The sequence below is a fragment of the Stomoxys calcitrans genome, chromosome 1, assembly GCF_963082655.1.
Source record: "Stomoxys calcitrans chromosome 1, idStoCalc2.1, whole genome shotgun sequence".
In the NCBI taxonomy this organism is placed as follows: domain Eukaryota; kingdom Metazoa; phylum Arthropoda; class Insecta; order Diptera; family Muscidae; genus Stomoxys; species Stomoxys calcitrans.
In genome coordinates, this window is record NC_081552.1 from 190,760,354 (window position 1) to 190,783,746 (window position 23,393).

The following is a 23,393-nucleotide window of genomic DNA, read 5'->3' on the forward strand; positions in this document are numbered from 1 at the left end:
GGTAGCTTATCACAAATAAAATGCTGTTTTGCCACGAATACACCAAATACATTCAACGTTTTTATCTTGACAATTCTTTTTACAGTAGCATAGCACACTGATATGGTCATAATTGATAATATTGGTTATTTGGCATATTATAACTGTTAAAGCAATTAAAGCTTTCTATTGATACAAATCATTTAAATAAACAAAAAACCAATTAACAAATATATAGTGTGATCAAATAAAGAATTGAGATAAAGGGTGATTTTTTTGAGGTTAGGATTTTCATGCATTAGTATTTGACAGATCACGTGGGATTTCAGACATGGTGTCAAAGAGAAAGATGCTCAGTATGCTTTGACATTTCATCATGAATAGACTTACTAACGAGCAACGCTTGCAAATCATTGAATTTTATTACCAAAATCAGTGTTCGGTTCGAAATGTGTTCATTCACCGTAACGTTGCGTCCAACAGCATCTTTGAAAAAATACGGTCCAATGATTCCACCAGCGTACAAACCACACCAAACAGTGCATTTTTCGGGATGCATGGGCAGTTCTTGAACGGCTTCTGGTTGCTCTTCACTCCAAATGCGGCAATTTTGCTTATTTACGTAGCCATTCAACCAGAAATGAGCCTCATCGCTGAACAAAATTTGTCAAAATTTGAACACATTTCGAACCGAACATTGATTTTGGTAATAAAATTCAATGATTTGCAAGCGTTGCTCGTTAGTAAGTCTATTCATGATGAAATGTCAAAGCATACTGAGCATCTTTCTCTTTGACACCATGTCTGAAATCCCACGTGATCTGTCAAATACTAATGCATGAAAATCCTAACCTCAAAAAAATCACCCTTTATAATATTCGGGTATATAGGTGTGCGAATATAAAAAAATATCGCTGTTTAAGGCCAACATTTCAGGCAAACTTAAATACCTATGACTCTGAAGTCGTAGGCAACTTCCTGATCAGCTTAGAAACCTTCAACCAAAGGTTATCTAATATTAGTAGACTTCCTGTAAGCGCAATGGTCCTGAGGGCAACGCCGGCGGAAGCATAGCTAATAGTAGGACCACCCTTACTGCTAAGGTCAATAAGGAACGCCGAAGTTAAGAACAATCCGCAGCGTGGGAAAAAGATGTTATTTTTATTAGAAACTAGCTGGACAGGGCCCGCTTCGCTGCGCCTTCTTTAACTCTCTAATATCTTTTTAGGGTGGGGACACTTCGCCCTGAATGTGGATATCGTGCTACTGTAGCCTATGTCCGCCTATGACGCTGAACGCATGCGTTCGAATCCTGGCAGAACTTCGGGCAAAATTGAAAGCGGTGGTTATCCCCTCTTAATGCCTGCGACATTTACGAGGTACCATGCCATACATAGTCATGTAAAAAATCTCCCCAAAGAGGTGTCGCACTACGGCACGCCGTTCGGACTCGGCTATAAAAAGATCCCTTATCGTTGATAAACTCAACTTGAATCGGAAGCCACTCATAGATGTGTGAAAAGTTTGCCCCTGCACGGTTCTTGGGCAAATTTTTACTCTACTCCCAAATGCCTTTCTTTCGAGTCCCTTATTACCGTAATGGTAAATATTTCGGGTTTAGGAGGTATTTGGGGGGTGGTCACTTGGCCATTAAAGTAAATATAAGATTCGAGCTCTACTTTCAGAAACATTTCATATAAGTCCCATAATGGCATGTAAATAAGTTGTGTTTGACGGTGGGGTGGACCCCGAAAATGTATATAAATTTACCGAAAATCAATAAATGTCCACCCCAAATAGCTTTTATATATTAGGGAGGTATTTTGGGGTGGGCGGCTCCCCAAACACATGGCTCTATATTGTCGTGATTGATCTATATACCCATTTGGCGGGTTTTGGGTGGTGCCCACGGCACTCGTCCCTAACAATAGAAACCATGATTTTTTTGGTGACTGTTAGAATGCAAACAATTTCGAACTAATCGCATTACGAATCTCCGAGATCTGGTAATTTTGAAATTAGGGTAATGAGAAGTGCTTTTTAGGGGAGACATTTCGACTCAAATATGGATACAAAATTCGTGTCCACTCCCAAATTCCATTGAGCCCCATATTGTCATGGTCGGTAAGTATGAACCGTTTGGAGAGTGTTTTGGGGCTGGGGCGGCCACCGGCACTTTGCCCTGAAAATAGATATCAAATTCGTTTACTCCCAAATACCGTTGATTTGAACTCCATATTTGCTATAGTCGGAAATAAAGTTTAGTTTAAAGGGTGATTTAAGGCGTACCCCCAAAATTGGATATCAAATTTGTTTTCTACTCTCAAATACCATTCATTTGAGTCTCATATTGCCATTATGGGTCAATTAACCTATTCGTCGTATTTTTAGGAGGAAAAGCGCAACTTTGACTAGAACACAATTTTAATGTCATATTTTAAATCTACTCCCAAATATCTTTCATTTGAATCCTATATAACCATGGTCGGCTGATAAGCCCATTTTGGGGTATTTGGGGGTGGGGCGACCTTCCATTATTTGGACCTAATTGTGCATGCCATATTTTTAATCTACTGCCAAATACTTTTTATATGAGTCCCACATTGATAGGAACGTCGAATATATCTGTTCAGAGGAGTTTTGGGTTGGAGAGTACCCAGGTACTAGGTCCCAACTTTTAATACGGTATTCATTTTCTAGTCTCTAATACCTTTTATTTGATATCCATATTGTGTATATCAGTCCTCTTTTGGTTTTGAGTGGCGTTTTTGATGCCACCATCCGATATCTAAAATTTATGTAACCTATGTTTCCTTTATTGATTCTACGGAACAAACAAACAAACTGAGTCTTATATAGTCATGATGGGTCACATGCTCATGCCCCCTACACTTCGATCTGATTTTGTATGCCAGATTCGTAATTTACTCCCGAATTCCTTTCATTTAATCCCCATATCGATATGGACGACTTCTTGGGTACTTGGACCCAATTTTTAATACCATATTCGTATTCTACTCTTTCATTTGATATCCATATTGTCTTTATCGGTCCATTTGTGATTTTGGGTGATATTTTTGGCGTAACGATATAAACAAATTATAAAGCATATTTCTTCTTCCTGGCCCTATTCGAAATCTACTCCCGAATAACTTTCATTTGAGTCCCATATTGTCATGCTCGTCCAATGAACCTATTTTAGGGGGTTGTGGGGTTGGGGCGGCCCCCGGTTATTTGGACCCAACTTTTAATATGAAATTCATAGTCTACTCCTGAATTGCTTTCATTTGAATCCCATATTGTTCTGATCGGTACACTTTTATTTTTGGGTGGTACTTTTGAGTTAAGAGGGAGGGTCCGCTCCCTTCCGATATCAAAAAATTATATAGCCTATGTTTCCTTCCAGACCCACCTACACAATTTGTGAAAATTTCAAGATAATCTGTTCAGCCGTTTTTGAATCTATACGGAACAAACAAACAAACCGACAAACAAACACCAATTAATTTTTATATATAAGAAGATATTATGATCAAGCCGAAAGACCGCGCAGCATCTGTATCAGATTGAGCGGCTGCAAACAGCGTCCGAACCCTCCACCATAGGATGGAGGTATACTAATTTCTTCTTGATCGTCATGACATTTTAAGTCGATCTAGCCATGTCCGCCCGTCTGTCCGTCCGTTCGTCTTTCTGTCAAAAGCACGCTAACATTTGAAGGAGTAAAGCTAGCCGCTTGAGATTTTGCACAAATACTTCTTATTAATGTAGGTCGGTCGGGATTGTAAATGGGCCATATTGGTCCATGCTTTGATATCTGCCATATAAACCGATCTTGGATCTTGACTTCTTGAGTTACTAGAAGGCGCAATTCTTATCCGGTTTGGCTAAAATTTTGCATGAGGTGTTTTGTTATGACTTTCAACAACTGTGCTAGGATTAGTTCAAATCGGTCCAAAACCTGATATAGCTGCCATATAAACCGATCTGGGTTCTTGACATCATGAGCCACTAAAGCGCGCTATTATCACCCGATTTAGCTGAAATTTTGCATGAGGTGTTTTGTTATAACTTTCAACAGCTGTGCTAATTATGGTTCAAAACCGGTCAATAACCAGGTATAGCTGCCATATAAACCGATCTGGGGTTTTGGCTTCTTCAGCCTTTACAGGGAGCAATTTTTATGCAATTTGGCTGAAATTTTGCATCACATGTTTTGTTATAACTTCCAACAACTGTGTTAAGAATGGTTCAAATTGGTCCATAACCTGATATAGCTGCCATATAAACCACAATGACTTCTACTATGGTCTCCAATATACAATTCAGTTATGGTCCAAAATTAAAAAAAAAAATAACAAAGCAATTCTTTTCTTTTATCCTTTGTTTACCTAAAAATAGATACCGGGAAAAGAGTTCGACAAATGCGATCCATGGTGGAGGGTATATAAGATTCGGCCCGGCCGAACTTGGCACGCTTTTACTTGTTTAATTTCTAAATGACTCAAACAGAATATTTTCTTTCTATGTATTGAACGCCACTTGAACGAACACACAAGCACATGACGTTTAAGGTGGTGAGTTTTGTTTTTGTACTTTTATCGCATGTTACTTGTGAGTGGCGTGGATATAGCTTTTTGCCTTTTGGATGTGGAGTACATGATTCCAAGTGTGAGTTAAAAATTGGCGAAATATCCAAATCAACGCCAATTTTAAACAAAAAATATTTTTCTTATACTCATAAATTTTTTTTGAAATTTTTACAGTTCGTGTAGAATGATACTACGATCAAAGTATGGTGATTAATTTTTTGTAATTGATCCTTTCCAATGGGTCAAACGATTTTACCCATTAACGACGAATGGATAGAAAAATACCCATGAATGAAAAATACCCTTATGAAATTTGGATTGGCGTAAAGTAGACGAATAAATCTTTTTGAAAAAATTTTCCCCTTCTAAAGGTCATGTTTTGGGGGCAAAATTGGCCTGTACATTTTTTAAAGCTCAAAAAATCAATCAACAACAATTATAAGGAGTGAGATTTCTGGAAACGTTCTTAGTATCTTGTTGCATTTGATTGTTTCTGCGGGCTAAAGCTTGCAAATAACGACGTCTGCAGAAGCTGTGAGCACGTCGAGGAAGAAAAGACTATAGAACATCTGCTGTGAGCGTTTCCCGCACTGGCAGTCAGAACGAGTTCCATTTAAGGTTCTCATTTCTTTGAGAACTTGCCTGATGTAGCGGATGTGAACATCGGTTTTTAAAAGTGACCTGGTAGGTTCAATGATAGGAATTAGAAGCCATCTTCCTTCTCCTTTTCATGTGCTATCATTATGAACGAAAACGTCTGAGTCTGATGGTAGTCTGTCATTTAAACCTAACCTTACCTAAGGTGTTTCCCATGAAATTGTACGTCGCGGATTCAGCCGATGGATCTGGGTGCAATATAGAGCCTTAAGAGTCCCTTTCGCAAAAACCAAATGCAAAAAACAGTGAAATTAGGGATTCTAAAATTATATAAGAAGTCATACAACATAAACAATATTTTATATCCAAATTAGAAATAAAAAAAATATAAAAATATATTTTTTGTTGGCCGAAGCCTTGTATTTTTATTTATTCTGGCTACTGTCGTTTGGTTGAATTGAGTCACAAATTGAAACCAACTTATTTCTAGAGACAGGAAGCAATTTATCGCCATTCCTATGGGTGACCACCATAAATAACCTATTATGGATGCTGACTGAGGAGGGATTTAAACCGGTGTTATAATATTTTTAAGGGGTAAGGACCCGAATCAGCTATGCCGAAGAGCCGAAAGGATCTTGTAGATGGCATACGACTGCGCTAGACCTAGGGATCTCAATGCTAACCCGGAGAAGACTGAAATCTGCCTTTTCGCATCACCTTTCCTCAATAGAACGATTTCGATAACTGACAAGGTCAAATGATAAGGAATGATTGTAAACAGGAAACTGAATTGGAAGTGTCACAATCAAATTTAGCTTACCGAGAAGGCTCACAGATGTTGGGCTCAATGTATATCAGCCGTAGGCTCGAAATGGGCCCTGAATCCGAGGACTGTCAACTGGCTTTACAGGAACGTAATTAGACCGACACTTGCGTAAATAAGAGTAGTTTGATGGACTGCTATGGAGAAAAATGCAACATAAGGACAATACAACAGGTTCAGAGAACACGTTGTCTTGGCATTGGCGGAGCGATGAGGACCACGCCCTCTAGGGCACTGGAGACTATTCTAGATGTCCTATCCATTGGCATACAGATTAAGTGTGAGGCTGCCATTGCGGCTATGAGACTTAAGGCGATGATAGGAAACCTGGAAGGAAGGGAAGAGGTTTTCGATCGGATACCTGAAATGACTCTTAAGGTCATGTGCCAGGCTCTGCTGCCGGTGGCACAGCCTTAGATTGACGGAAATCTGGTATTGCCATCTGGAAGATCATGCTAGACAGATGGATCAAGGCCAGAGGATAGAATGGGCTTGGTAGTCTACATTGAGAACCCAGGGACTGAGATCAGTTTTCGACTGCCTGGACATAATACAGTTCTGCAGGGGGATATCCCAAAAACTGTTTGATCCCAATAACCGAATTACAAAATATTATTATGATCGGTTAACGATAACACTTGCCGCAATGGAAAAAAAATTTTTTTTTTTTTGAATCCATTGGAGAATTTAACGTCTTAGAATTTAATTTGAGCACAAAGTAAACATTAATATGGCACAAGATACACCTGGAACCACTACTTTGGCATTTAGTAGTGTACCGATCGACTCACAATTACGTGGTTCGATAAAGCCATGTCAGTCTGGCCGTAAATTAGCCTCTCTGTTGTTGCAGTGTGTTGTACACGGCAGCCCTTTTCGATGAAGGACTCCATCGGGTCAATCCGGTACGCACAACCGGCTTCCATGGGATTGCTTTCTTTTATAATATCTGCAATGTAACCTTTAATTGATTTTATATATACATATCGTCCCCTAGAATTTAACTGGAAGATTTCAAAGACCCTTACGTCCCTCATTTAGGTAAATTTATATCAATCCCATGGCTCTACGAACTAGATTTCAAAAAAGTTGTTTAAAAAAATTTAGTCGTTTTTTTAATTGGATCAATTAATTAAAATTTTCGAAAAACTTCAATCATTTTTTTAATTGGATCAATTAAAAATGTAATTGAAAATTCCAAAAGTTTTAATCATTTTTTTTTTAATTGAAAATGCATCTCTTTTAATTGAAAGTTTTTTCTGTCATTCCTTCAAAAAGGGTGATTGATATTATCATTTTCGTGATTGACAGTTTCAATTAAAAAATTATTAGGATCAATTAATTTCGTGATTGCAACCGATTTTTATTTTTTTCTGTGTACTTACCAAACTTTGTCAAACCAGCAAAAATTAAAGCTTCTGGGAACCGAGAGAGATCAGTTTGTATAGGAGCTATACCAGGTTATAGACCGATTCGGACCGTACTTGGCACAGCTGTTGAAAGTCATAACAGAACACAGTGTGCAAAATTTTAGCTAAATCAAACAAAAATTGCGGCTTCCAGGGGCTAAAGATGTCAAATCGGGAGATAGGTTTATATGGGAGCTATATCAGATTATAGACCGATTTGGACCGTTCTTGGCACAGTTGTTGGAATGGGTAACAAAACACCGCATGGCAAATCGGAAAAAACTGCTGCTTCCAGGGGCTCAAGAAGTCAAATCGGGAGATCGGTTCATATGGGAGCTATATCAGGTTATAGAGCGATTTGGAATGTAATTGGCACATTTGTTGGAAGTTATAACAGAACACTACATGCAAAATTTCAGCCAAATCGGACAAAAATTGCGGCTTCCAGGGGCTCAAGAAGTCAAATCGGGAGATCGGTTTAAATGGGAGCTATATCCAAAGCTGAACCGATATGGCTGATTTGCATCCCCAACGACCTACATCAATACTGAGTATCTGTGCAAAATTTCAAGCGCCTAGCTTTACGCGTTCAACCGCTATCGTGATTTCGATAGACGGAGGGACGATTATGGCTAGATCGACTTGGAATGTTATGACGATCAAGAATATATACACTTTATGGGGTCTTAGGTCAATATTTCGAGGTGTTGCAAACGGAATGCATAGATTAGTATAACCCCATCCTATGGTGGTGGGTATAAAAAGGAAAACAACCATATGTTTGTGATAATTTTCCACCCAACCTCAATCTCCAAACTTAGCTTTATAGATAAGCTTTCTTTAAAGCTCTCTTTCCGCAGTAAGAAAAACTAGCCCATATTATTTTTCCTCCCTGACTTAGCTTACTTTCATAGGAAAATCTACCCCAAAATTAGCCCTTTAAAAATATAGACAGGGGTGAAGAAAAATCTAAGAATATTGCCAGGTGTTATGTGGTTTATATTTGGGAGCGGTAACGTTGACAATCGCAGTCTAGTGCTGCCACGCACTATGCTATTAAGGACTTAATGCAAGCCCAAATCTGGATGTTCGCAGCTCACCATAAAAAAATAAGTCATAAGCAAACAAAAAAAGCAAATGAAATATTTACATAAAATATGGCATGCCAGGCGAGTATAATGCATTTTGATTAGCACAAAAACTGCCGCAATCCAACAGCTGTGAAGAAAGGGGGAATACACAAAACAAAGCAAGACCAAAAAAAATAAATTTTGTTTCTTCAAACCTTTGAAATTTAAATGCGTGTGCGTGACTGGTTTTAAAGAATGTCCGCTGACATTTATTTATATACACTGAACAATAAAAAGCTACAAACAAATGGCTATGTGACGACTACTTAGCAATTACCACATAACCACAAGGGTATTGCTTAATGAAAAAAAAGAACGAAGTTGGGAATGTAGACTGGTAAGAAAGACTTTTTTCAAATAACTAAAATAGAATCGTCGAACCAAGTGCAAACGTGCCCTTCCCTCGCGTTAGTACGCGCTATTGGTTTCAAGTCCGAATGGGGTGCCGCTGAGGGACACCACAAGGAGAGTTCCTTTCCTCTTCGCCACCAAACCTTGGTTTTGCTCGTTTAAGACTGCCATCATGCGTTCCGTAGCGAATTTGCTGCCCCCATACTTAATGAAGAACGTCGCCTTTGTGAGCTGGGGTATGTCCATCTTGCTTACCAGGTCGAGCTTTGTGCGCCAAGGAGTGTGGATAATTCCAACGAGCATTTTGAAGATATCAATACATTCTACTGACGCAAACGCAGCGTTAAGATGTCCCATTTATACTCGTACTCGCAGCTCATAAGTTGTATAGTTGGACCCACTTCTGTGTTCAACACATGTTTGACAACCCGTCCTTTAACCAGATCCTCCACTTGGGACCGATGATCTGGTGGAATCCTACCGGATGCCCTGCCGATATCGATGACTGCATACGTCAGCTCATCTCTGTTGTGCTTCGTTGCCACTCTGGCGTAAGCGGGCGGCTATTTACCCTTACCAGCGAACATCTTCCTCTTCCGTGATAGCTGTGGCATCCTTTTGGAAGTCACAGTCCTCCATGAAGACTCAGGGTCGTGCGCGCTTCCTTCGTTCCTGTTCCGATTTTGTCCACCTCCGCAGAACACTGTCTGGGGTCTTCATTGCGGGAGGGCTGGCTTAATTTTCCCAGATTACTTAAAAGCGGGGAGCTCTTTTTCTTCATCAGCATTTTAGCAGTGTTATACTCTGCGGGAGATCTGATTCTCTTTCCAGCTTCCGTAGAAATGCTTGGAATGTCAGTTCTATCCCTTTCAGCATACTACACTTTCGGCCGATTGCGCTGCCGGTACATACTCCTCTATCACCTTCCTTGTACCCCGGATCGCTTTCTCGGTCTGCTTGCGAGCTTAGCAAAGCCATCGCTCACTTCTGCCGTCATCCCGCTGCCCACATCTCTCGCTGTGATGACTGTTTCATTGACACTGAAGCTGTCTGAATCCGAGTCAGAAACACCACCTTTACTAAAGGCTGGGGACGAACATTGCATCCCTCTGGTTTATCCGTCTCTATCTCATAAATTAGTCTGACGACTAGTTGTGCGCTTGAACCACAACTCTTGACTACAGGTGCCAAGGCACCCACACCTATAGGAGGGAAGGACAACATGCTACGGTCTGACGCCACCACCGCAGCTGTTGGGTCTTTTGAGTCCATTTCTAGCCTACTCCAAAAAGACTTTCAATTTCTTCGTAATAGGCAGTACCTATTCCGAGATACGAATAGTTTTCTTTGAGGAGCGAAATGAAAATGCGTCCACTCAACGGCTACTTTATTATTCCGTGACGCTAGATAGTATAACGAATGACTAAGCGAGAGACTAAAGACCGAAACAGAATGCCCTCTGGAGGTGGGCGAAGCACGCCCCAGAATTTTAAAAATTGTCATTGTCTGCAACAAAATTTGCTAATTTAATTCCTATTCAAAGGGTTTTTCGCACCAGTCTAAGCCTAGCGAAAAACGTCCAGTCTGACAACTGCCGGTCACTCGACTGACTTAATTGCTTGAATATAGGGCTCCTTGTCCCGCTGATATAAAGGAGCAATGGTAAACCTGCCTATTTAGGTGCTACATGGTACAACTGCAAATTTGTCCATGAACATTACATTAAGGAACATCGGGGATACTTAGCACATATCAGTGAGTGCTAACTTCCTTTTTATTGACCAGTCCGTACGGCGTGCCGCAGAGCGACACCACTTTGTAAAGAAGTTTACATGGCAGATTATTCAATCTATACGTCGATTGGAAGATGGATTTGCTTATTGTAAATAAGTGAAATAAGTTAATTCAATAAAACAGAAATAATTGTTGTTTACAATTTAATCTACTGTTTCTCTTTCTTTTTATTTAATTTTCCACCGTGTAGCTTCTTAACGATTTTTAAAATCGCTACATTCTAATTAGTGCCTTAAATATGTACTGTTAGAAGAGGCAACTGTGACAACTAACTCCAATGGTCTCAGCGCTATGGTGGTGGCTAGAGGATTGTGAGAGTGAAGGGGTGGTTGAATTTCCGCATTTCTACGTTTTACGTTTTTTATTCATTTTTTTCCTACTGCCATTTTCAGAGTATTTTATCGCCCACAATTTGTGTGGAAATGCAAATTTCTGTTAGCTGACTGATGTACGGACAGATAGTCGTCTGTCTAGCATACGGGCGGTAAAACAGCCAAGTCATACCAAGAGCCATACTGCGTGTCACCTTCAACTTTAATACAAAAATGGTGTTGATTTAAACCCAAAATATGTCGAAAACTAAGCTACATTTAGCACCATAATATGGTTAAATTATGAGCTTTAATGCTAAAATTACTAAAATAACCAAAGTGACCATAATTGAAATATGTCATAACTGCAGGTAATGTCACTTTTCCATGAACACGCAAACAAAAATTCTCTAAAAAGTAATTTAGAAGAGAGCATTTAAAGTCCAGTTACAGTCCAGTTACTAATAAACATTTTGTGGAAAAAAAAGTCTGGAATATTTTAGAACATTAAGAATAATGGGAGATGCTTAGAGTACAAAAACTTCTAAGACAAAAGGCGTTGGCCGCAAGTGAAATCCTGAGAAAATGATTAAAAGGCCTCGAAATATATGATTTAAGTTGGTGGTATGGTGGCGACCTATTCACGACAACGAAGTGGGCCACCGAAATTGGTCCAGACGAAAACCGTCAGAAACGGAAGTTGCTGTTTTCAGTCTTCTTGGGAAGTGAGTTCCATATACAGAAGCGCAAAATACCCGGGTGATTTGCCGGACATTTAACTACAAATAAAACATTTTGGAAAGAGCAAAAAATGCAACTCTTCCTTCAAAAGAGCTATTGGCAAAATTTGAGGGTTTATACCGCGTGTCATGGCTGCAGTATACTGGCTGAATACTGCAGTTGTCTGGTGGACGGCGCTTCAAAAGTCCACCTATTGTTCAATACTCAGCCACATCCACGGGATGGCTTGTTTGTGTATCACAGCCGCACTGAGCACAACACCTTCTGATGCACTGAATTTAAGACTACACCTTATGCCTCTTGTGTAATATCGGTGCGGCAAGTGATAGCATGTGTAGGGCATGTGGGGAAGATGATGAGACGTTGGAGCATTTCCTTTGTCATTGCCCGGCTTTCGCTTCTAACAGATACCGGCAATTAGGTGGAGACACAATACCAGACATGAACCAACTTAGGGGAGTGGTATTGAAAACAATTAAAGATTTTGTAAGTAGCACGGAATTCCTACCTTAGAGGTTACTTTATAGTTTTTAGAGCGCACAACAAGCCGATTACTGACTTAGGTGTATGTCCATAGTGGCATGGGGCGGATTAATATCTGCACTCTCTTTTCAACCTAACCTAACCTATGCCTCTGGACATTGTGGCTAGACAAATTACTGCGACCATTGCTTTGAAGCTATGGAATTTCCTTGGACATGCGGCAGCTTTGGACATTGTGTTATTCTTAATACAATGTCCGTTTTTTTAGCCTATGGGAATAACACAAAGCCTGAGCCTCTATTTAATGAAAAGTAGTGTACCACTATAACTGATAGAACTAATAGCAACTACAATATCCCTCACGGCATGGGATAACAATAAGCACCACGCAGGCTGGAACTTTGGGCTCAAATCTGTGTGATATTCTTTGTTATCATGAGAAGCTTAGCTGCGACCTACTGGGCGTGTCCACAGATTGCGGAAAGTGGAATGCTCCATACGGAGTAGCTGCCATTTTAGTCGTGATTAATCAGTGGTATCGAGTGAAGAGTCTCAGTGGGAGGCCGGGCGGCACCAGCAAAATTTCATATTTGTCCATGAATATTCCATTAAGGAACAGGGGCAATCTTCTCACATATCAACGCTCAATGATAAGGTACCTCCTTTTTATAGCCGAGTCCGAACGGCGTGCCGAAGTGCGACACCTCTTCTGAGGAGAAGTTTCTACATGGCATAGTACCTAACTAGTACCCACTAGTACCCACTAAAAATTTTATGATGGTCTCGCCAGGACTTGAACCCAGGCGTTCAGCGTCATAGGCGCTTTGGTGGCTTAAATAATGAGTGCCTATGATATTCGATATGACAAGGCGAGATATCGGCGCCTTTAAATAACAAATGGTCATCATGTTCCTGCGGCGATCGGTCGCATAGATCGGAACGAGCTTCCTCACCTATAAGAGCTTGACGAGGATCGCCACCTCCACATGCAAATGTGGCTACAACAACAATGTCCCTGTTCATAGAAATCACATAGACTTCTATACGGCTAGTCTGGATAGTGGTATAGGTGGGCTTTGGGGTTTACTAGGACTGGTCATATCGAGAGGGTTACCCGACCACTGAAGTGTGTATAGGAGATCTGCACCGATGCACCGCAAAAATACATATCTTTTTGAATCAAAGCCAACGGCATGTGAGAAAACACAAATGATTTTGCGGTGGAACTAATGTGTGTGTATGTATCGCTTTGAAGAAAACGAGCAATGCCTGGGTTTAATTTACCATCGTAAATACTTATGCTCATGTGTCTCTTGTATATGCGGTGGTATGATGAGTGTTTTCCAAAAACAACGCAAACACCGCAATTTTATTTTTAACATAAAAAGTTTAAAAAAAAAACCTAAAAATAATGAAATTTCATATTCAGAAACGAAATTAAATATCAGCAACATAAAAATATTTTTCTGTTAAAATAAATGGGGTTTCGGTTGTTATAAAAACAACACTGCAATTTTGATTTGATTCAATGTCTTGTGTTTATGCAGTGTTTCCATTCTCGTTTTGCATTCACTTATAACACATCCATGGATGCTAAAGTATTCAAACGATCGCCACTTATATCAGTGCATAACAATGCATCAATTGCGGTGGCGATAAATACTAACACCGCATATTAGTAAGTATACCGCAAATCAGAAAAATACCACCGTTTGCAATGATGTGGTATGTATCAAGCTGCTGTCCTTGCAATTAGTGGTGAAATGGCTTGCAAGAAGTGGATGAATGACTAAGATAAAATTTCAAAACGACGATTGGAATAAATATCTTTTCAGACAGCCATTAAATCTCTGAGGAACATATTTCTGAACTCAGGAACCACCCTCGACTGTCGCAGATTTATCAACAAGATGTCTGAACGCTTACAAATTTACCTGCTCTCGGTACCGGGACACAGAGATATCTCAGGGGTTTGTCGAGCACACAAACTTGCGATACTAGGAACCAGGCACGAGATAGCTGCAAGCACCACACAGGCTGGAACATTGAGGTCCGGTCTGTGTGGTGATCATTGCTGTAACGAGAAGCTTAGCTACGAGCTACCGGGCGCTTAAGCCGAAGGGGATCCACCTGTAGGTGCATCTCCGAAGGGGAAGGAAAATTTGACTTAGACTTTTGTTAGAAATGGTTATAAATAAATTTTTGAGAACTTGTCTGAATTAGCTGATGTGAACATTATCAAGTTTTTGAGCTTACTAAAGCGATCTGGATGGATCAATGTTAGAAAATAGAAGGCACCCTCCTTCTCCTGTTTCTGTTGTATCCCAATGGAAGTGCAGACTGACACTTAAACCTAAGCTAACTGTTAAGCAATAAAGACGGTTCCTTAAAGACTGAGTAGTAAGTCAGTTCTTTATTCCTTAAAGATAAATTTCTTATAAACTACTTAAAACTAACGACAAACAAAAAATTATTCTAAACAGACACATATCAAACCCCACAGGGATATTTCCTAAACCACACATCTCAGGCGATAAACACCCTAAACAAACACATGTGCTAAGGAGATGCTTTTCACTCTGACCCATTGTGTGTGCTCGGTAATACCAAATTATTTATTGCCCAAATACTACATCCACATGAGGCATGCTTATCAGAGTGGCACATGCGCGCTGTGTACATTTTATTATGCCTGAAATGCCCATGCGTAGGTAGTCTCATGAATGTATACGTACCCTTAAAAATAGCATGTTGATATTGAAATTTCCCTTATCTATAAATTACCAATATAAAATAATTTCTGCCACACAACAATTAAAACCCTTGTTTAGAAATCTAAACATTAGCCATGGTGGTGCCAACGCCGTAGGTTGAAGTGAGTGCCTAAATATTTAGAGTCTCTGAATAGACTCTAGGCCCGTGTATGGCACTAGCTCGGATTCCCGGACACGATGGTATTCCTCCAGAAATTGAGAAGGTGCTGAAATGTGCAATAAAGATGCCCCTTGCCCACGGCGAGCGAACCAGTTACCAAAAGGATATGCATGGTTAGTCACTGTACTGTCATCTGTATACTCCGTTGTCCTTGCAGAATTGACGGGCTCTCCTCCAGTTTGAGACGATGCAGGCTGGTATCGGGGCCGTTACAAACTAATTGCTTTCAATTGAAATGTATCGTTGCGTCCTAAGAAAGATTGAAGAGATCTGCCCAGGCAGCACTGGATTTAGTCAAGATGAAAGATATGCCTTCTCAACCAATGGCACACGTTTGGATACCAAGGATTCCTTCTGATCCTGAATACAAAGTAACCTCGAAAAAGAAATTCTAAGTTAGGAATACCGTGCTACTTACAAAATCCTTATTTGTTTTCCATGCCACGCCCCAAAGTTAGTTCATGTCTGGTATTGTGTCCCCACCTAAGTGCCGGAATCTGTTAGACGCGAAAGCCGGTCAAAGACAAAGGAAAGGCTCCAACGTCTCATCATCTTACGCTATCGCGGCTATCACTTACCGCAACGATTTTACATAAGTAAGCTCGAAGTCCTATGTGTCTACATAGGAGACTAAGGAAATGTAATCCCAATTTTCAACCACATGGGTAGATTGGATTAGGCTGATGGTGACTGGAGACATGCAGTATTCGTACTAAACTCCGACCGTCCTTAACAGACATCAACAGGAGGAGTTGGAGGAGTTGTATCCTAAGGATTCAACAAGTTGAAACGGAAAGTCTATAGAAGCGTTGGAGGTTAGAAATCAGAAGACGGCTCAGCAGTTGTTGCTAAACACTTGTCTGAGGAGCTATCACATCTCTAAAGTGTGGCGGATTGCAGAAGACAGAAAATCTCCACGGTCCAAATAGGAGAGAAAGGCGTCTAAACGGGACCCAACAAACCCTGTGTGGGTGGGTATTCCGCTTGGATTGGGCTCAAGGTGTGCGCCAGCGAGAAACACGGAACTCAAAAGGAACTTCGACAGCAGCAGCTGGTGAAGCATCTAGAAAGGAATCGTCCACACCGCAAGTATCGAGTGCCGTGAGGAAGAGTGGTTCCACTGCTTTCTCAACTACCCCTGGATGCGTAAGGAAACTCATCATGACAAGATCGAAAGAAACTAGTGAGGATGAACACCTGGCGGACTCAGAAAAAGAGGCTAACGCAACAATTCTGAATCCTGACTATGGTCCGGTATTTAAATTACTCACATGAGTAGTACGGCGAATGAAAGATACAGAGCCAGAGTAGTCTAAATAATTTTCTTCTTCCGTCGTTAAGCACTGAAGATTAAATAGTAGCTAGCCTTGAAATTAATTATTAATAAGTCTCATTAATCAATACTATATCTTCGTCATTTTCTTCCGCATTCTTTATCATCAAATAATACGCTTGACGACCTCTGCCAAACTTTTCACGCAGTTCCTTTCCCAACTGTTGGTTTGGCTTGTTGGCGTTTCGGAAAGACGTCTGCTCCCTACACTGAAAAAACGAATATCTTATTTTCTAGTAAAAAATTGACTCTAATATGGTAAAAATTTTATTTCAACTTATGTAAATTTTCTCTCATGTTATGAAAATTTACTAAACTACGGAAATTATATCCTTGTACTAAAGAAATCGTATTAAGATCATGTAATTGGCATAAGTATATAAATTTCCTAAATTTGTTTCCCTAGTATCAGTTAAAAATCGTAGACTTCAGTTTAAAAATACTACCGACAAATTGTCAGTAAAACATATACCCTTTTACGGTCAGTCTTTATTAGAATCTGTTTTTTTACGTTTCTGGGCAAGCTTGTGCAAGCAGAAAAACGAATGGCTGTGTGTGAATTGGTGGGTAAATATGCTTGCATACATTCATACTCCATATCGTGTAGGCTATTATCAGCTTATTGATGTGTGACTTTGTCATTTTGATTTACTGTCGGACCTCGATTATCCGGGATGCTCGAGACCGGAGGCATTACGTGTAGTCCATTTTTGAAGTTAAAATTGCATATTGTTGACCACTATTATGCAATTATATCAAATTATGGTATTTTTTAATATTTGTTATAATTTTTAATAGAAAAAATTAAATATAATTAAAACATTAATGATTTCGGTTTTTTTCTTGATCTAAAAAACCAAACACTCTCAGCTATTATAAATTGACCAACGTGTTTTCTTTAAGTTAAATCCCTTCTAAAATGAATCTGAACTGCTTAACGTGACTAGTCTTTCCACAATATTTTTGCGATAATGCCATTTAAAGCACCATGGCCTACCGGATGAATTAAAGAAGTGCAATTCGGTGGAAAATATTTGTCGATAATATTTTCATATTTTAAATCATTTACGTCTGGATGACCCAGTTGTTTATTAGCAGAAGGATTTTGCTATCATATTTTATACCAAAGTCGTAACAAAACATTTCACTCAAAATTTCAGCCAAATCGGATAAAAATTACGTCCACCAATGGCTGAAGAAGTCAAGATCGGTTTATATGGCAGCTATATCAGGTTATAGATCGATTTGAACTATACTTAGCACAGTTGTTGCAGGTCATAACAATATTCTATGCAACAACATCCAATTTATTTATTTTTTTATTGTTGATGGTTTTTGTGTTTATTTATTTTTTATTTAAGTTATTTATATATTTTTTTATTTATTTCTTTTTAAATACTAAATAAGTGTTTTTGTTTTAATTTTAGTGAAAAACTAATCTGCATTTGAAATAATTAATACCAATAAACAGCTGAACGGACGCATTCTGAATTTTGACTGTAGAAGAAGAAGCTTACTTGGAAAAAAGCAACATTAACAGGTGGTACAAAATGGATATTCATAAGTACTGTTTAAGCAGATCTAGCTTTTTAGAGCGCACAACAAGCCGATAACTGGCTTAGGTGTATGTCCATAGTGAAATGAGCGGATTAATATGCGCACCCTCTTCTCAATCTAACCTAATCTAGCTTTCACCTCAACGGTTTGTGTTTTTATTAAGCAAATATAACAATAAAACAAAAACGTACTTCTAAAATAATAATAATAATAAATTCCTTATGTTTAAAACTGGTTTATGGTTTTTAATTGCTTTTTAGTGAGTATTCCTAAAAATAGGTAATACGTGCTCTTTAATGCAAGTAAAATATATTTTAATTTATTTTATCCATACAACAAACGTTGAAAACACACACAAGGGATTAACGAATTACATTGGAGCAATATTCAAATATGTTATGTATTAATTAAGGGTTATCATTAGACTACTGAACTGAAATATTTTTGGTTAAAATCCATATTAAATTTTGGTGTCCTTTAAACTTCCCCAAAGTATAGATTTTCCAACATTTTGTAAATTTTAACTAGATTTAAGTTCATTTGTAAATTCATACCTAAAAGAATAATTTGAGTAAACAAAACGGAAAAAACAACCTTTGGTGCCAAATTATGTCCAATTTCACCATGATTTAGTTAATTTTTCTTTAGTTGAGGGTTTACATTTTAGTTGAGTATACTCTCTTTTTTATCTCGACTCTGGTTTTCATCTGGTATCACAATTGACCAAAGCGTCCCAGTGAACTCGCTCTAATAGTGGGCTAACCATTCAATCTAAACCTCACCTAGTTTACCATTTTAAATGCCATTGGTTTAGGGCCCTTGATTTATCAGGGACAAATTTAATTTGATTCATATCTTAATTATTTCTTTTATTCCTAAATTGTGTCGCAACTTCAGTGAGGAATATAAAAATATTTTTCCTTACATTAAACAAAATAATGTGTAGTATGATGGTATGGGCTTACGAAAAATACAATTACTTCCATAAATAAAAAAAGCTCTTTGTGTGGAATCAAAATCTTAAGCCAAAGGTCGCCTTTACCAAAATATCGTCAGTAAAAGTTTTTTCTGTTGCTCTGATAGGAAAATATTATTAAATTTTTGATATGATTTTATTGTTACCTGATTATGACATATTTGTTAATGTCTCATCATGAGCTGCTAACATTGATACGTTAATTACACCCAAGCCTTAGGATATACGAGTAATAGTCTCCCTTTCATTTGCCCAATATTATGTGTATATTGAATTTGGTGATGACTGAAATGTAGATTAGATACTAACGAGAATAGAATATTTGGGTGTTTAATGTCCCACACCCATCTATCCTAAAACAGAAGGTATAATTTTATGACATGCAAAGAACTATCGGAAATACAATAATGATAACAATGAAATAATCAATGAAATGCTATTTCCCTCTTTTTATACGATATCAACCGTAAACGTAACACATTCATATTTAATGTATGAACAATGTAATCAAGCTAATAATGTGACGTACTACGTAGAACAACGTTGTCGTGCCAGCATCTTGGAAATAAGCCACAATCACTCTATTTAATTATGCGAGTACTGTAATTTCTTGATATAGGAATTTTCTTTCTTCTATTTGCAAAGAAATTGTGATAATGGAACTTTATTAATTTGGAACGGACCAAGATTAAATTCTGTATGAAGCCAAGCGAAAGTTGCGAATCAATTTAATTCATTGTTTACTTAAAAGAGTTGCTGGACTGGTTGTAATCTTTTGGGTCTTCTTTATATCGAATCTTTCGTTAATATTGACATTTAGGTGACCACAACGTAAACCGTTTAAAAACCTTTATGATTTATTTGGTTCGACAATTCATCATAAATAGACTTACAGTCGGCGATCTAATTCTTTGCGGAATACAGCTACAGCGGTCAAAAAAAGTATTCATCATTCAATGTTTTTTTTTTTAATAAGTCTAAAAAAGACAATTGGAATAAAAACATATTAAACTAATGATGCAGTAGTGCTTGTGTGATATATATGTACACAATTTCATTGTTTTTAAAGAAAAAAATAGTATTTATTGGAACAAAAAGGGCCATTTTACAGCTGAACACAAAAAATTAAACAAAAAAGTATTCATCATTGCAAAAAAACAAAAAAATAAATAACATAATTTAAAAAAATTAATACTTTGTTATTCGACCACCGCGTCTTATAACTTCTTTTAAACGGTTTGACATCGATTGGACTAATTTAGCGGTTATATTTTGGTCTATATTAGTCCATTCCTCCATTATCACCTGTTGCATTTGACTCTTGCTCGAAAAATTGCGCGTTCTCAATTTGCGTTCGAGATGTTCCCAAAGATGTTCAATTGGGTTCAAGTCGGGACTTTGAGGAGGAGTTTTAATGACTTTGGGGCAGTTATACAGCATCCAAATCTTGGTATTTAAAGCAGAATGTTTGGGGTCATTATCTTGATAATATTGAAAGTTATTACCAAGCCCAAGTTTTACAGCACTATCTTTTAAATTCCTCTTTAAAATGTCAATGTAATACTTATGATCCATTACTCCATTAATAATTTCAAGATTTCCCGCTCCTGAAGCCGCCATACACCCCCAAACCATTAAACCACCTCCACCATGTTTTACAGTAGCAACTGTGTTTCGTTCTTCAAGCTCTGCATTTGGTTTTCTGTACACTATGACCTTTCCATCGCACCCAAAAAGATTAAACTTGCTCTCGTCTGCAAAAATGACTGTTTTCCAAAATGATTCGGGCTGTTTTACATAAATTTTTGCGAAGTTTAGCCTTTTCACTCGGTTTATTTTATTTATAAAGGGCTTCTTACGTGCAGTTCTTCCTCTGTAACTATGCCTTTTGAGTGTATTTCGAATTGTTTGTGTAGTAACTTCCTTCCCTAAATATTCCATAGTGTTTTTACGAAGAATGGTCGCATTTGTCTTCGGAGTTTTCTGAACTTGCCGCACTAGCCAACGCACATCTCCAACTGAAAGTGCTTTTGGTCGACCAGATCTTGGTTTATTGTCAACAGTTTTCGTTTCTGTCCACTTTCTGATGATGGATTCTATAGTAGATCGTGGTCTATTTAATATTTCACTGATAGTTTTTTGAGTTAAACCATTCCTGTGGTGTCTTATTATCAAAACTTTTACCTCATCAGAAACCTCGTTTTGCTTACGACCCATTTTGACAAAAACTATATTTTCAATGAAATTAAATATTTGCTGTCAAGGGCAAAGCCTCCTTTACTAAATAAAACAGAAAAGGGGGATTCCCAAATAATATTTGAATTTGACTTTGATGATAGCACATCAATGATGAATACTTTTTTTGTTCTGTTTTTGGTGTTATTATATAAAATTGCATTTTTTGCGCTAATTAAATTTATTTTTTGAATTTATTTTAAAACATATTACGAAAAATAAACTATTGCATAAAACTGCATTATTTGTTTACTTTAAATTTTCTTCAATTACCCAAAATAAGTGAATTTATTATCAATTTTGCTAATGATGAATACTTTTTTTGACCGCTGTATTTATAAATGTATTAGTTTGGTATAGCGTTTTTTAATCCACATTGAACATTTCTCGCTAAATTCTAATAATGTTTGCCCTCATAACATTTATAGAAAGTAAATTTTTGTGATATGGGTGCAATGAATTGAAAATTTTATAAATTTGCTCATGAACATTCCATTAAGGAGCAGAGGCAAACTTCTCACATATCAATGAGTATTGTCCGATTCATGTTTAAACTCAATGATAAGGGAGCTCTTTTTTATAGGCGAGTCCGAACGTCGACCCCTTTTTTGAAGAGAAGTATTCAAATGGCTTCTATGCGGGGCATAGTTAATGGTTTTCCAATACCGACTTGACAACTTTGAATTTAATGTGTGAACGCATTCTTACACTAATCATCGAACTACCACTGTCACTGTCAATTTATTTAGTAAATTCATAATTTTCATCTACAATAGATGAAGTACACGAACGAACAACGTCTGCAAATCATAAAAATTTACAACCGAAATTCGAAGTCGGTGGCCGCTACTTTAAGAGCAAAATCATCTTCAGTGATGAAGCTCACTATTGGTTTAATGGATTCGACAATAAGATACGTTAAGTCATTGGTCTATGCCAACATTATCTTTTTTCAAAATATTCCCCATTAGGATCTATACACTTTTGCATGCGTTTAAACCAATTGCCGAAGCACTCTAATTGAAGTTTCTCTAAAACATGCATTCTGAACGCATCAACCGCTTCTTTAGGTCTCGAAAAACGTTGACCTCTCATATTATTTTTACGTACGGGAATAAAAAGAAGTCATTCGGTGCCAAGTCACGACTGAACGGCGGATGAATCATCAAATAGATGTTTTACGTGCACAAACATGCAGTTGTTTGAACCGATGTGTAAGTGCTCGCATTGTCGTGGTGAAGAGTAATCCGTCTTCGGCGGTTGGTTTTACTGATTTCTTGGAAGACAATTGACAAGCAAATGGTTGTGTATCTCTCAGAATTGACTGTTGCGTTCTTTTAGTGGTACGATTGCAAAATGTCCAGTTTTTTCGAAAAAACAGATGATCATTAGCTTGGAAGTGCTTCGTGCGCGAGCAACTTTTGTTGGAATTGGCTCACCTTGAAACACCCATACAGTCGACTGCTGTTTACTTTCGGGCTCATAAGCGTAAATCTAAGATTCATCACCTGTCACGATGTCATAGACGTGTTTCGAAGCGCCGCGATCGTACTTTTGGAGCATTTCTCTCGACCAATCGACACGAGCGTTTTTTTGAGCGATTGACAATTTGTGTGGGATCCAACGCGAACAAATTTTTCTAACCGTGAAATGTTCATACAAGGTTGAATGTATGCTGGTCCTACTAATGCCTAAGGTTGTCCCAATCTCACGATAGGTCACATGACGATTTTGCAATATCAATTATTTTTGGAACAACAACTGATTTTGGACGACCTTCACGAAATTCGTCTTGGAAGGAAAATTTTGGTACTTTGTTTACGGCAAAATTGTAAGAATTTGTGATGAATATAAAGGATGGATATTTTTTTATGGCACAAAACATTGTCAAACAATCTATGTACAAACTTTTGGTGCCTCCTGCCTGGCGCCGTTCGGTGCGAGATTTATTGCTTGTGGTACATATAAGTATTTTTTCTACCTAAAATTAGAAAAATTTTCAATTTCCGAGTTTAGGTCCACACACGAACGATCCTACAAATATTGCCACCATGCCGCCGTCACCATAGTTTGTAACACCTTGAAATATTGATCTAAAATATTTATATATACTAGCCGAACCCGGCCTGCCCCGTTGCGTCTTCT

The 23,393-nt window shown here is 38.1% G+C and overlaps 1 protein-coding gene across 4 annotated transcripts in view; it reads right to left on the reverse strand.

Annotated features, from left to right (window-relative positions):
- The window catches only part of LOC106083981 (uncharacterized), a 113,484-nt gene that overhangs the window by 54,392 nt on the left and 35,699 nt on the right, over positions 1–23,393 (reverse strand). The window contains exon 2 of one of the 4 annotated variants that reach the window (XM_059369556.1): positions 5,369–5,488. The exons of the other annotated variants lie outside the window; for them this stretch is intronic. The gene's annotated coding sequence lies outside the window, so the exon portion shown is untranslated. The remainder of the gene's footprint in view (positions 1–5,368; positions 5,489–23,393) is intronic. 4 annotated transcript variants of the gene reach the window in all.